We start from the raw sequence: 13,473 nt of genomic DNA, 5'->3' as shown, positions 1-13,473 counted from the left end.
TCAAACACAGCTGGACTCAAATGAAGGTGTAGAACCATCTCAAGGATGATCAGAAGAAATGGACAGCACCTGAGTTAAATATATGAGTGTCACAGCAAAGGGTCTGAATACTTAGGACCATGTGATATTTCAGTTTTTCTGTTTTAATAAATCTGCAAAAATGTCAACAATTCTGTGTTTTTCTCTCAATATGGGGTGCTGTGTGTACATTAATGAGGAAAAAAAATGAACTTGATTTTAGCAAATGGCTGCAAAATAACAAAGAGTGAAAAATTTAAGGGGGTCTGAATACTTTCCGTACCCACTGTACATCTTACTTCTTCACTGTTTTCTCTTACTATAGTAATTGAATTTGCAAACAGATGTAACAAACCTGCATAGAGCTGACTAGAAATCTCCCTGTTGTGTTGCATCAGAATTTGGAAGTTTAAAATAATTAGGGTGCTTTCATGATGTTTCCTTTTTCTCCCTAAGATTGTTGGAAGTTCAAATATAGGCCAAAAATGTATGGTTTTGTCATGATGTACTTTATTGATCAAAAACAGTATGACTTTTTTTCCCCATATAATGCAAAAGGAGATACAGTTGAGCTTTTACAGAATCTGCAAAAATGTTAATCATTTTAACAAAATAAGAAGGATCATGAAAATCACATGTTATTTTTTATTTAGTACTGTCCTTAATAAACTATTTCACATAACAGTTGTTTACATAAAGTCCACAAGACAAAAAAATAGCAGAATTTATAAAAATGACCCCATTCAAAAGTTTACATACCCTTGATTCTTAATACTGTGTGTCATTACCTGGATGATCCACAACTGTTTTTTTGTTTTGTGATGGTTGTTCATGAGTCTCTTGTTTGTTCTGAGCAGTTAAACTGAGCTTTGTTCTTCAGAAAAATCCTCCAGGTCCTGCAGATTCTTTGGTTTTCCAGCATCTTTTGCATATTTGAACCCTTTTCAGCAGTGACTGTATGATTCTGAGATCCATCTTTTCACATCTTTTCACTTTTCACATTGTCTGTTTTTCAAGACAAGCCGTGATCAAAATGAACCCATCCAAGTTAGTGCACACACATTAGGAGTAGTGAGTAGTGAACACACACACCCAGAGCAGTGGGCAGCTATTTTTGCTGTGGGGGAGCGACTGGGGTTAGGTGCCTTGCTCAAAGGCATCTCAGATATTTCCTGCCGGTATTGAGAATTGAACCTGCAACCTTCGGAGTTACCAGTCTGGCTCTATTGAAATGTAATAATGAGTCGGCGTTCTGCTGATAAAGGACTCCTCTTTCTGACCTGGGTACTTCCCGCTAGTCTGTAATGTAGCCATTGATTTTTATTTATGTATCTGCTATACATTTGTGTGAAGTGACTGGCACTGCCATAGGTTTTATGAGATTTGTGTCAAATTTCTGTTAGGTGAAAGCATTATGCTTAGCTATTGAACTGCATTGCATCACTATACTCTTTGTAATGACTTGCGTATATCTCAAAAAAGCACTAAAAACCCCTGCTGTCTATGTTTAGAATCTTGATGGGGGATTTCTCTTAATAAAATACTAAAAACATTTTGATATGTTTCTGATTAACTTCTGTACAGCTAAGATAATTTTACAAAGCAGTTCAGCAGTTGAGAAGACAAAAGCAGAACTGTGATGGTCATATTGACTGATGATGGCCCATATTAGATGTGAGTGACTCAAGTCTGTAACTCATTGTGTCATCTGACGGACAGATGTTCTCACATATATGCACACGGAGGGGTTTGTCTGCCATTTAAGTGGTCTTTGAGGTCTCAAACTCATTCAACACCCTGTCAATACAAAATATCCTCAATGTCAATCAGTTCTCCATATCTGAGCACTGAATTTGATCTCAAATTCAAACTTTCAAGCTCATTTAGGTAACATTTTACACTTAAATTTGATTTGCTATATACAGGTGCTGGTCATATAATTAGAATATCATGAAAAAGTTCATTTTTTTATTGTAAATTATTTTTAAAAATGAAACTTTCATATATTCTAGATTCCCTACATGTAAAGTAAAACATTTCAAAAGTTTTTTTTTTAAATTTTGATGATTAGAGCGTACAGCTCATGAAAGTCCAAAATCCAGTATCTCAAAATATTAGAATATTTTCTAAGATCAATCAAAAAATGGATTTGCTAAACAGAAAAGTTCAAGTTCTTTAAAGTATGTTCATTTGTGCACTCAATACTTGGTCGGCAGCACATATTACAGCAAATGACTTGCTCCTAGCACAAATTACAGCATCAGTGAAGTGTGGCCTGGAAGTGATCAGCCTGTGGCACTGCTGAGGCACTATTGAGCCTTCAGATCATCTGTATATTGTTGGATCGACTGTTTCTCATCTTTCTCTTGAAAATATCCCATAGATTCAGGTCAGGCATGTTGGCTGGCCAATAAAGCACAGTAATATCATGGTCAGCAAACCACTTGGAAGTGGTTTTTGCACTGTGGGCAGGTGCTAAAGTCCTGCTGGAAAAGGAAATCAGCATCTCCATAAAGCTTGTCAGCAGATGGAAGCATAAAGTGCTCCAAAATCTCCTGGAAGATGGCTGCATTGACTTTGCACTTGATAAAACACAATGGACCAACACCAGCAGACGTCACGGCCCCCCCAAATCATTATTGACTTCAGAAACTTCACACTAGACTTCAAGCAGCTTGGATTCTGTGCCTCTCCAGTCTTCCTTCAGACTCTGGGACCATGATTTCAACATGAAATGCAAAACTTACTTTTATCTGAAAAGAGGACTTTCGACCACTGTTCACTGTCCAGTTCTTTTTCTCCTTAGCCCAGGTAAGATGCTTCTGACATTGTTTCTGTTTCAGAAGTGGCTTGGTAGTCCTTTTCCTGAAGATGTCTGAGTGTGGTGACTCTTGATGCGCTGACTCCGGCTTCATTCTACTCATTGTGAAGCTCTCCCAAGTGTTTGAATCGGCTTTACTTGACAGTATTCTCAAGCTTGCGGTCATCCCTGTTGCTTGTGCACCTTTGCCTACCCAATTTCTTCCTTCCAGTCAACTTTGCATTTAATATGCTTTGATATTTCACTCTGTAAACAGCCACCCCATTCAGTAATGACCTTCTGTGACTTATTCTCTTTGTGGAGGGTGTCAATGATTGTCTCCTGGACCATTGCCAATTCAGCAGTCTTCCCCATTAGTGTGGTTTCAAAGAACAAGAGATACCCGGAATTTATACTGTAGGGATGGTCATTTAATGAAACTCAAATGTAAATATTCTAATATTTTGAGATACTGGATTTTGGACTTTCATTAGCTGTACGCTCTAATCAACAAATTTAAAAAAAAAAAAAACTTTTGAAATGTTTTACTTTACATGTAGGGAATCTAGAATATATGAAAGTTTCATTTTTTAAAATAAATTACAATAAAAAAAATGAACTTTTTCATGATATTCTAATTATATGACCAGCACCTGTAATGTATATGACAGCTGGTTAAAATCACCAGTTCCAATTTGATTGGCTAGCTGTTTCACAACATTTAAGAGTCTTCACAGTTTCTGCTGGGAAACAGTTCTGTTTACATGTTATCAGCAGCAACAAAAGATCTTACTGTAAAAGTAAAAGTTTACTTTGTTGATTACTTTTTAGTGACATAATACTACTCTCATGACCACATGTGCTCTTCTCATGTATGAAAGGGATGTCATAGACTTTTAGTACTGTAATTGCCTTTCTCCTCCTGCATCCTGAACGATAACAGAGACAAACATTACTGAATGGGGGGAAGGGCCACATGAAGTTTAAGCATTTCTCAGAGGTTACAGCTGTAGATTGCCAAGAATCAAACCCTGTTTAGAAAGGAAGGAAGCATTTGCTGCTGGTGCAGCCAATCACATTACAGTAAGATCACCTCATTTGTCACCTTAGACAATGAGTTCACCTCAGAGTGAATTTGGCTGAGCATCGTCGACAATTACTTAAACCACTCGCATGCCAAAGAAAACAAATCACACCACTATCTATTTTCTTCTCATAGCTCTTTTCCAACAAGTGCAAGGAAAAGACTCTGTAATACTCTGTCCATTTTGCCGAGTCATCCATCATTTTCATATACTCCACCTCCCTCTTGACTAAATGGGCCTGTGCATCTGTACTTGTGCTGTGAATGTGTCTGATCTGTGGTTTCCAGGAAGTGCCGTCTTGTCACACACGGCAATAAAATCAAGACATCCAAATCCTTTGCTTTGTGTGGGTGGGTGTTGACTATTCCTTTTACCCTGAACACCATCATTGTCTAGGTCTCTAGCCCAATCATGTTATAATGAAAATTGTTTTTTTGTTGTTGTTATTGTTGATTTATAAAACCAAGCCACACAAAAATGATCTATGTCTTTATAAAAAAGAAGCATCCCTTTTTCAAGATAATGTATTATAAAGCTAATTTTGTACAAATCCAAATAAGCTTTATAGATCTTTATGGGAGACAATATTGTTCAAAGAAAGTTTTTCATGCTTGTTCAATTAACCATAAACAAATATTGCACATACACATATCGAATAGCCTTTAAGATACTAACAGTTCAGAGGTGGAACACAATTAAGGTCACAGTCAGTTGCAATAACTTGGGACACTAAAGAGACCTTTCTACCAACTCTGAAAAGCGCCAGGAGAAAGATGCCCAGGGTCCCTGATCACCTGCGTGAACATAGACCTGCTGCAGGGAGGCATGAGGACAGCAGATGTGAACAGAGCATAAACTGCAATGTCCGTAATGTATAAGACGTATAAGACCGTGCTACAGGGGACAGGAAGATCAGACAGCTGATCGTCCTTGCAGTGCAAAAACATGTGTAATCATTAGGGGTGTGATGAGACAGTTAGCTCACGAGACGAGACAAGACAAGACACGAGATCTGTCTGCAGATGCATTTGAAATCTTTTAACTAATCATCTTGTAATGAAAGTAAGTCATTTCAGTTCTACTTTCTGAGTATGAATTATCATGTGTAGTGAAAGACAATACTCAAGCACTGTAACACCTCTACACCGGATGTCTACACTGGATGCGAGTGGCGCCATGTGACGCCACAAAAGACAACAGAATCCATTATAATCAGTGATGTTGTCTACATTGGATGCAGCGTTACATGAGCGGCAAATCTCCAACAGTAGACTGTTGCCTTGTTCTGTTTATGATGTACTGACACGAAGGACAAATGCTTTGTAACGGGTGCTTTGTCGTGTCCAGTGTAGACAGCATTTAGCTGTTGTGACGCAAGCGACAACGGCCGCGTCTAGTGTAGACACGGTGTAAAAAGTTTTGCAACCATAATCAAAGTCATCAAACAGAGACCAAAATTTCTTCAAGCATGATACAGAGCTAAGAGATGGTTTCAGCTACACAGCCCAGCCTAAGAGAGCTTTCATATTGGCAGATATTTGCATGCATCAGGGAGCTGCTTTCAACGTGCGGGGTATTGAAATCGCGCTTGAATGCGCACTCGTGTTTTACTTTCGATTTCGCGTGCAGAGCGCGCATTTGACAAGATAATACATTTGTCAGATGCCGAGGCTCTGTTGTGCAATGAATCCTCCGCCATGGTCTTGTCAGTCACCTCGTCACTTACTCTCGTCACGTGATCAGTGAACTCTGATTCCTGCTGCACTATGTACAACTCTGCAGCTCTTGTTGGATGAGCTGGATGGAATTGAAGTGACCGTTATCCAACTAAATTAAATGGTTTTCTATAAAAATATATATTTCTATAAAAAGCAAAATGACAGTGGAGCTTGCAAGTGTCTTGGTGGAAGAGTGGAGTAACATTTCACAGCAAGAACTGGCAAATCTGGTTCAGTCCATGAAGATGAGATGCACTGTAGGACTTAAAGCAGCTGCTGGCCACACCAGATATTTACTGCTATGTCAAAATGTCTCACTTCCAAGTCAAATATCTGTGAAACATGTTCAGTTTGGTGACAATACCACCTATTAGTCCAACAATAACAGCACTTGCACTCGCAATTACTGCTTGCAGATATATCCAGTGCTGTTGGACTTTATATCTGCAGTCTTGTAATGCAGCTCAAATTTGAGTACTGGAACTAACTGTTGCGATTTAAAAATTGGCACTCTGTCTGCCAAATAACAAATATATTAAGCACAACAATGAAATCAGTTAAAAACTTATATGAGCAAATGCCAGCTGCACAATAAAAAAAATCAAACACATTTAAATATACATTTATGGGGGAGGTCACTTTCACTTTGATCGCGAAAGTGAGCAGTGAGCCCATGCCCTCGCGGAGGTCTGTGCACGCCACTGAGAGAGAGAATGCCATTTTAATATCTCCCTTCTCACCAACATCTGTAGTCCATGCATGGCAAATGTTACGAATGTGTAAGCTGGAATTTTTACTAGTGAGTGCAGGACACTCTAGTTCATTTATGTAAGTGAGGGTAGCAAAATAAAGTAAATTGTGACATATTATACCCAAAAATTCTTCATACAGTGGACTACTAGTAAAATTTATAAAAATTTGGGGCCAACAATTATTTAGACACTTTGACCTTGACCATGTTTTGCTTAAGTGTTATCTGACATAATTAAGATTAATTTTTTTTCTGACAGTTTTTTTCTGACTCTGAGATCTTGTCATATTTTATTACCATTTTTTTAAACTATAGTAAATAAACTAATATTGAATGAAATGTTCAAGGTGTCTGAATAAATTTTGGTTTGACTGTATATAATAATATATTATGATTTGGTCATACTAGCACATGAGTAAAAGAGGAAGTCTGAAGGCATTAGAGCATCACTCTCACATTTCTTTTCCCACTGCCTCTAGAGAGAGCAGTGGTGTGCACGGGGCCTGACCCTTTAATCGCGAAAGTTAGCCTCTGCCCTCGCAGAGGTCTGTGCACGCACGCCACTGAGAGAGAGAATGCCATTTTAATATCTCCCTTCCCACCAACATCTGTAGTCCATGCATGGCAAATGTTACGAATGTGTAATAGGGAAGTAAACTGGAAGAGTTAGTCATATATTTGACCTTTCTCTGCAGCTTTGCAACAGCAAAACCAAAGTTCCTCCTGACATGAACTGTAAAATATGCCATCTCTTTTATGCACACTATTTAAAGTCCTTGACTAATTCCTTCCACACCGATCAATGCATTATGAAAACATCCTACAAGTTCAGAGACATTGCAGAGGTTGTTGTTTTCTATAATCAAAAATAATGTCATGCATTTTGTTTGCATTTGAATTGAGCTGCATAACCTAAAAAAATACAGATATATTCATTCACTTGTTAAGAACACACAGACGTGGCATTAGTTGTGACACTGAGTAGCTGAATACACTCTTGTCAAGTGAAATGTTCAATAAAATGCACACTGTCTTACCATGCTAGTGTCCATGTTCAGATACGCACAATTCACAATCTTCTTTATCCAAAAAGTATAGTAATCCACAGTTCAGAAAAATAAAACATAGTTGTTTGTCTTCCCTTTGCTTATTCTGTGCAGCATTGTTATCCAGTAAAGTTGCATAATCTGACTGGAATCATTCCACACTTAGGAAGGAAGCTCAAGCCCTGCCCTGGAAAAGAAAAAAGAAATCAATGGAAACCATTAACATACCATTAGCCTAATATTAGCCATTGAAAGATGAATATAGCTTTGCTAAGATGATGGAAAACTGTAGCACCATTCACAAATCAAAAGGGAATTAGAATAACTATAGCACTATAAATACTGACAAAAGTTTACTTTTTAACAACACAAGTATAACTATCACTACTGATCACCTTATTGGCTTTCACTCTTAAAAGGATAGTTCATCCAAAAATGAAAATTCTGTCATCATTTACTCCCCCTCAAGTTGTTCCAAACCTGTATAAATTTCTTTGTTCTGCTGTACACAAAGAAGATATTTGGAAGAATGTTTGTAACCAAGCAGATCTCATCCCCCATTGACTAGTAGGAGAAAAAATAGTCCCTAATATGATAAGTGTTGGGGAAATTTACTTTTAAAAGTAATGCATTACAATATTGCGTTACTCCCTAAAAAAGTAACTTATTGCTCTATTTAGTTACTTTTTATGGAAAGTAATGCGTTACGTTACTTTTGCGTTACTTTTTCTCACCTGGGCTGGGCTGTTTGTTTGTTTGTTTTTATAACAACAAAAAAGTTCTATTTTTGGTAAATGTAAAGACCCTTCCACACCAAAAGCAAAATGAATTAAAGCTGCAAGCAGCAATGAAAGGGCCCTCGCACCTGGGCTCACCGCCACCCGGTGGCCTTAGGAAAACTGTAAACAGTGGGCGATATTCATTTAAGAGGAGAAATAGAGGAGAAATATGGCAAAGTCCCTTTAAGACAAGTCATTTCACTCGGCGGCCATCTTTGAAAGGCCTCTCGGGCATCCAAGTGCAGCTCCTATCTCTTTAAATGGGGAAACATAAAATTCTCCAAAGCTGTTTGCCAAGCTTTCGATTAAATTTCATATTTGAAATCACCAATTAAATCTGACAAAAACTGTCTCATAAATTTTGTTTCTAAACGCTTAAATCATGACAAAAAACTGTATTTTTCAGGCTGGATCAAGCTAATGTGCATGCACAGTCCTAAATGCGCGTCTCTTGTGCCTTATTTCGGAGGCGCGTGTCTGACTATTTCTATAGAAACAACATATGATGTTGATCTGGTTAAATCTCTACGAGGAGTTCATCACAGTGTAAAACATGACATTTCCTGTTGCCCATAGGTGGCGCTATGACTGTAATTGAATATTGGCATGTAGATGTCATCAGGCCAGGACTCTAATAAAACATGTGAAGTTTGGGGCAGATCGGACATTGTATGCCCGAGTTACAACAACTTCCTGTTTCATGGCAAAACATCAAATTTTGTCAGGCCGCCACGGACACACCCTTCAGCGAAAAGTCTAGATCTTCGCAATTTAATGTTGCAAAGGCCTTTAGATTAGACTGTCCAAATATGATGTTGATCTGATTAAAGCTGTAGGAGGAGTTCGTTAAAGTACAACGTATGGAAATGGCAAAAATTGCACAAATTTTGCAGAGAAAATTCAAAATATCTCACTTCCTGTTGGTTTTCAGATTTCATACCAAGAGACTTTTTTGTAGGTATTGGGCTGTTACATGTGTGAACCGAATTTCATACCTGTACGTGAAACATAGCGTGAGGGGCACTTCGTTGAAATTTTGTAGGTGACAGACGTACATTTTCGCCACTTCTGATGTGTGTGCAAAGTTTCATGAGTTTTTGAGCATGTTTAGGCTCTTAAAAAGTGATTCATTTGCCAGAAACGGAAGAATAATAATAAGAAATGGAGCAATTCCAATAGGGTCCTCACACCATTGGTGCTCTGGCCCTAATAAGCCTCAGGCTGAAGGAAATGCAAATTCACGGCTGTACAGTAGAGGGTGCAGCTCAAACAAACAAGCCTATCAGCTGTGCTGCCATTTTGGAAAACAGAAGAATAGGATGCAGGAGAAGAAGTAAATGAGAAAATGTACTGTATGTTCACATTTAGTCTAGAACTGGAATAACCATCATGTTTACACAGCGCACACAATGACTCTGCACTCCCAATTTCTATCAACATGGGGACAGGAGAGGTGTCAATCAAGAAAACAAAGTGACTTGTGTTACTAATTTGAAAATGTTGTTGTAAATTTTAAAGTAATGCGTTACTTTACTAGTTACTTGAAAAAGTAATCTGTTACCCCCAACACAGGATATGATAAATGGCTGTACACTTTATTCAGGTAAACAGATTGTACTGTAGTTAAACAGCATATGTGAATGTCATATATTAAAATATTTTATATTAAAGTCACCAAATCAATATCTTGTTTGTTGAGGTATGTTACATAGAAGGATTTCAAGATGTGAAAGTGCTGTATATTTGTCTTGTTTTTTTTACCACCCCCCATACACTCCGGTAGTTTCCAAGTTTCCTTGGACACATACACACATGTCCACACAAGCACATCCACGCAAGCAGACACACACACACACACACACACACACACACACAAATACACACACACACACACACACACAAAGTGGCCAATGTGAAAAAAAAGAAAAAGAAAAAAAGACCTGGGCAAAGCCATTGTATGTCACCTAGCAAGCCATTGTATGTCAATTTTTTTCCCCTTCAAACCAAGATAGCCGATGGCTAGTCAGAAATGCCAAGTTGCTCTGGAATATCCATCCATTTCTTCTACCCTAGGAGACTCTTGCCGGTAAAAAATGTTTTAGCATCAAGCAATATCTAATGAGTCATATCAGTTAAATTTTCCAAGTATTGATTTTAGATTGAGAGAAAATTCTGATTAATCATCTGTTCTGATGAATCATATTTCAGCTACAATTCATACTGTGACTGTTGTTTTTGAAAATACTTTATATGCAGTAATGTTTTTTGACTGTAAATGTATTTGTGTTATTAAAATATAATTTGCATTAACATCAAAAAAGTAATTTGATTACGTAATGCACACTACTTTTAATGCATTATTTTATTTGTCACATCAAAAAGTAATCTGATTACATAAAGGATATTACTTGTAATGCATTACTTGTTAGATCAAAAAAGTAACCTGATTACACAATGCATGTTACTTGTAATGCATTAATTTACTCGTAACATCAAAAAAGTAATTACATAATGAACCTTACTTTTAATGTGATACCCCCAACACTGCTAATTTCAGATGAGACTGAAAACAGGTTTTCTCAGAGGAGATATATGTGGCCTAAAAACATTATGGGATCATAAGTATGTATGTATATATATATATATATATATACACAGGTGCTGGTCATATAATTAGAATATCATCAAAAAGTTGATTTATTTCACTAATTCCATTCAAAAAATGAAACTTGTATATTATATTCATTCATTACACACAGACTGATATATTTCAAATGTTTATTTCTTTTAATTTTGATGATTATAACTGACAACTAAGGAAAATCCCAAATTCAGTATCTCAGAAAATTAGAATATTACGTAAGACCAATACAAAGAAAGGATTTTTAGAAATCTTGGCCAACTGAAAAGTATGAACATGAAAAGTATGAGCATGTACAGCACTCAATACTTAGTTGGGGATCCTTTTGCCTGAATTACTGCAGCAATGCGGCGTGGCATGGAGTCGATCAGTCTGTGGCACTGCTCAGGTGTTATAAGAGCCCAGGTTGCTCTGATAGTGGCCTTCAGCTCTTCTGCATTGTTGGGTCTGGCATATCGCATCTTCCTCTTCACAATACCCCATAGATTTTCTATGGGGTTAAGGTCAGGCGAGTTTGCTGGCCAATTAAGAACAGGGATACCATGGTCCTTAAACCAGGTACTGGTAGCTTTGGCACTGTGTGCAGGTGCCAAGTCCTGTTGGAAAATGAAATCTGCATCTCCATAAAGTTGGTCAGCAGCAGGAAGCATGAAGTGCTCTAAAACTTCCTGGTATACGGCTGCGTTGACCTTGGACCTCAGAAAACACAGTGGACCAACACCAGCAGATGACATGGCACCCCAAACCATCACTGACTGTGGAAACTTTACACTGGACCTCAAGCAACGTGGATTGTGTGCCTCTCCTCTCTTCCTCCAGACTCTGGGACCCTGATTTCCAAAGGAAATGCAAAATTTACTTTCATCAGAGAACATAACTTTGGACCACTCAGCAGCAGTCCAGTCCTTTTTGTCTTTAGCCCAGGCGAGACTCTTCTGACGCTGTCTGTTGTTCAAGAGTAGCTTGACACAAGGAATGCGACAGCTGAAACCCATGTCTTGCATACGTCTGTGTGTAGTGGTTCTTGAAGCACTGACTCCAGCTGCAGTCCACTCTTTGTGAATCTCCCCCACATTTTTGAATGGGTTTTGTTTCACAATCCTCTCCAGGGTGCGGTTATCCCTATTGCTTGTACACTTTTTTCTACCACATCTTTTCCTTCCCTTCGCCTCTCTATTAATGTGCTTGGACACAGAGCTCTGTGAACAGCCAGCCTCTTTTGCAATGACCTTTTGTGTCTTGCCCTCCTTGTGCAAGGTGTCAATGGTCGTCTTTTGGACAACTGTCAAGTTAGCAGTCTTCCCCATGATTGTGTAGCCTACAGAACTAGACTGAGAGACCATTTAAAGGCCTTTGCAGGTGTTTTGAGTTAATTAGCTGATTAGAGTGTGGCACCAGGTGTCTTCAATATTGAACCTTTTGTCAGGGTTCTGCCCTGGCAGCCTTGTCTGTGTTGTCTTTGTTCCTTGTTTCTATGTTTGTGTTGTGTGTCAGCACATGGCTTTGCCTTTGTTTGTGTTTGCCATGTGCTCCTCTTGTCCTGCCTCCTTGTTTGCTGTCACCACGCCCCCTGGTTTAGTCCTGTCTAGTCCTCGTTTCACTAATTGTGCTCACCTGAACCTTGTGTGCTCTGGTCCCTTTATATTGTGCTTCCTTCCCTCATGTCGGCGCTGGTTTGTTGCGTCATTGTGTGTGTGTGTATATAGAGCTCTTAGATCTTGTCAGTCAGTGATAGATTTAGCTTTCCTTGGCTGATTATTTTCTTTCTTGATAAATTCTAGTTTTTCTTGAGTTTTGTCTAGTTCTACTTTTTATTTTGCTTTAGTTCTCCAAACTTTTGATTTATCTTTTGTTTTGGATTTGGTCAACTAATCCTTTATTTATTTTAGTTTTCTGCAAGGGTGTTCTCTTGCTTTATTTTGTGTTTGCTAGTTTCAGTCATTTACTTTTATTATTTTTATTTTATTTCCTTTGTTTCTCTAGTCTTAGTTTTCTGCTTCAGAATTTGTTGCCTCATGTTTTATTTTATTAACTCTCTCTTGTGCCTTGCCTGTTTGTCTTGTGTCTTGTCTATTGTTTGAATCTTGTATCTGTTCCTGCCCCTCTCTGCCCTGTGTCCTGAGTTTGCCTGGCCACTGTTTTTGACTGCCTGGCAGCCAAGACTGGAACTACTTGAGAGATAAGCATCAAGCCTTGAGTTCCTCGTATTCCTGACTGGTTCTTCCCTCCTTCATCCCACCTGGTGCTGCTTCCTAAGCTGTCCTCAGGTCTGTTGTCACCTTGGACTGATTCTCAGTGGTCATCCTCCCTGCCTGTCATCGTGTCGCCTGCCCTGCCCAGCTGTTTGACTGTTTCACACCTTAAACTCCCTGTTGTGCCTTGTCTTTAGTGTTAATAAAACCCCTTTATTGCTCATTCTGTGCCTGGGTCCTCACTCCTGCCAAAACCTGACAGAACAAACCAGCCAAGACCGGACCCAACAATGAGCATCCGTGTAGTTCCTCCCGCGACTGCCCAAGAGAGACTGGCACTCCAACAGGGGTTGGCATCGCTTCGCCAGCAGGGCCGGGATGTGGTGTCCTTTGCCCAGTTCTTTTGGACTATGGCTAAGGGCCTGGAGTACAATGATGGGGGC

The 13,473-nt window shown here is 38.7% G+C and overlaps 1 long non-coding RNA gene across 2 annotated transcripts in view; it reads right to left on the bottom strand.

Moving 5' to 3' along the window:
- The window catches only part of LOC127497049 (uncharacterized), a 65,997-nt gene that overhangs the window by 13,842 nt on the left and 38,682 nt on the right, over positions 1 to 13,473 (bottom strand). For both annotated transcript variants that reach the window (XR_007925438.1, XR_007925437.1), the window contains one exon: positions 7,410 to 7,605. This is a non-coding gene — a long non-coding RNA (uncharacterized LOC127497049). The remainder of the gene's footprint in view (positions 1 to 7,409; positions 7,606 to 13,473) is intronic.

The sequence above is a fragment of the Ctenopharyngodon idella genome, chromosome 16 (assembly GCF_019924925.1).
Source record: "Ctenopharyngodon idella isolate HZGC_01 chromosome 16, HZGC01, whole genome shotgun sequence".
Classification (NCBI taxonomy): Eukaryota; Metazoa; Chordata; class Actinopteri; order Cypriniformes; family Xenocyprididae; genus Ctenopharyngodon; species Ctenopharyngodon idella.
The sequence above is the reverse complement of the archived record's forward strand: the minus strand, read 5'-3'. Positions and strand labels throughout refer to the sequence as shown.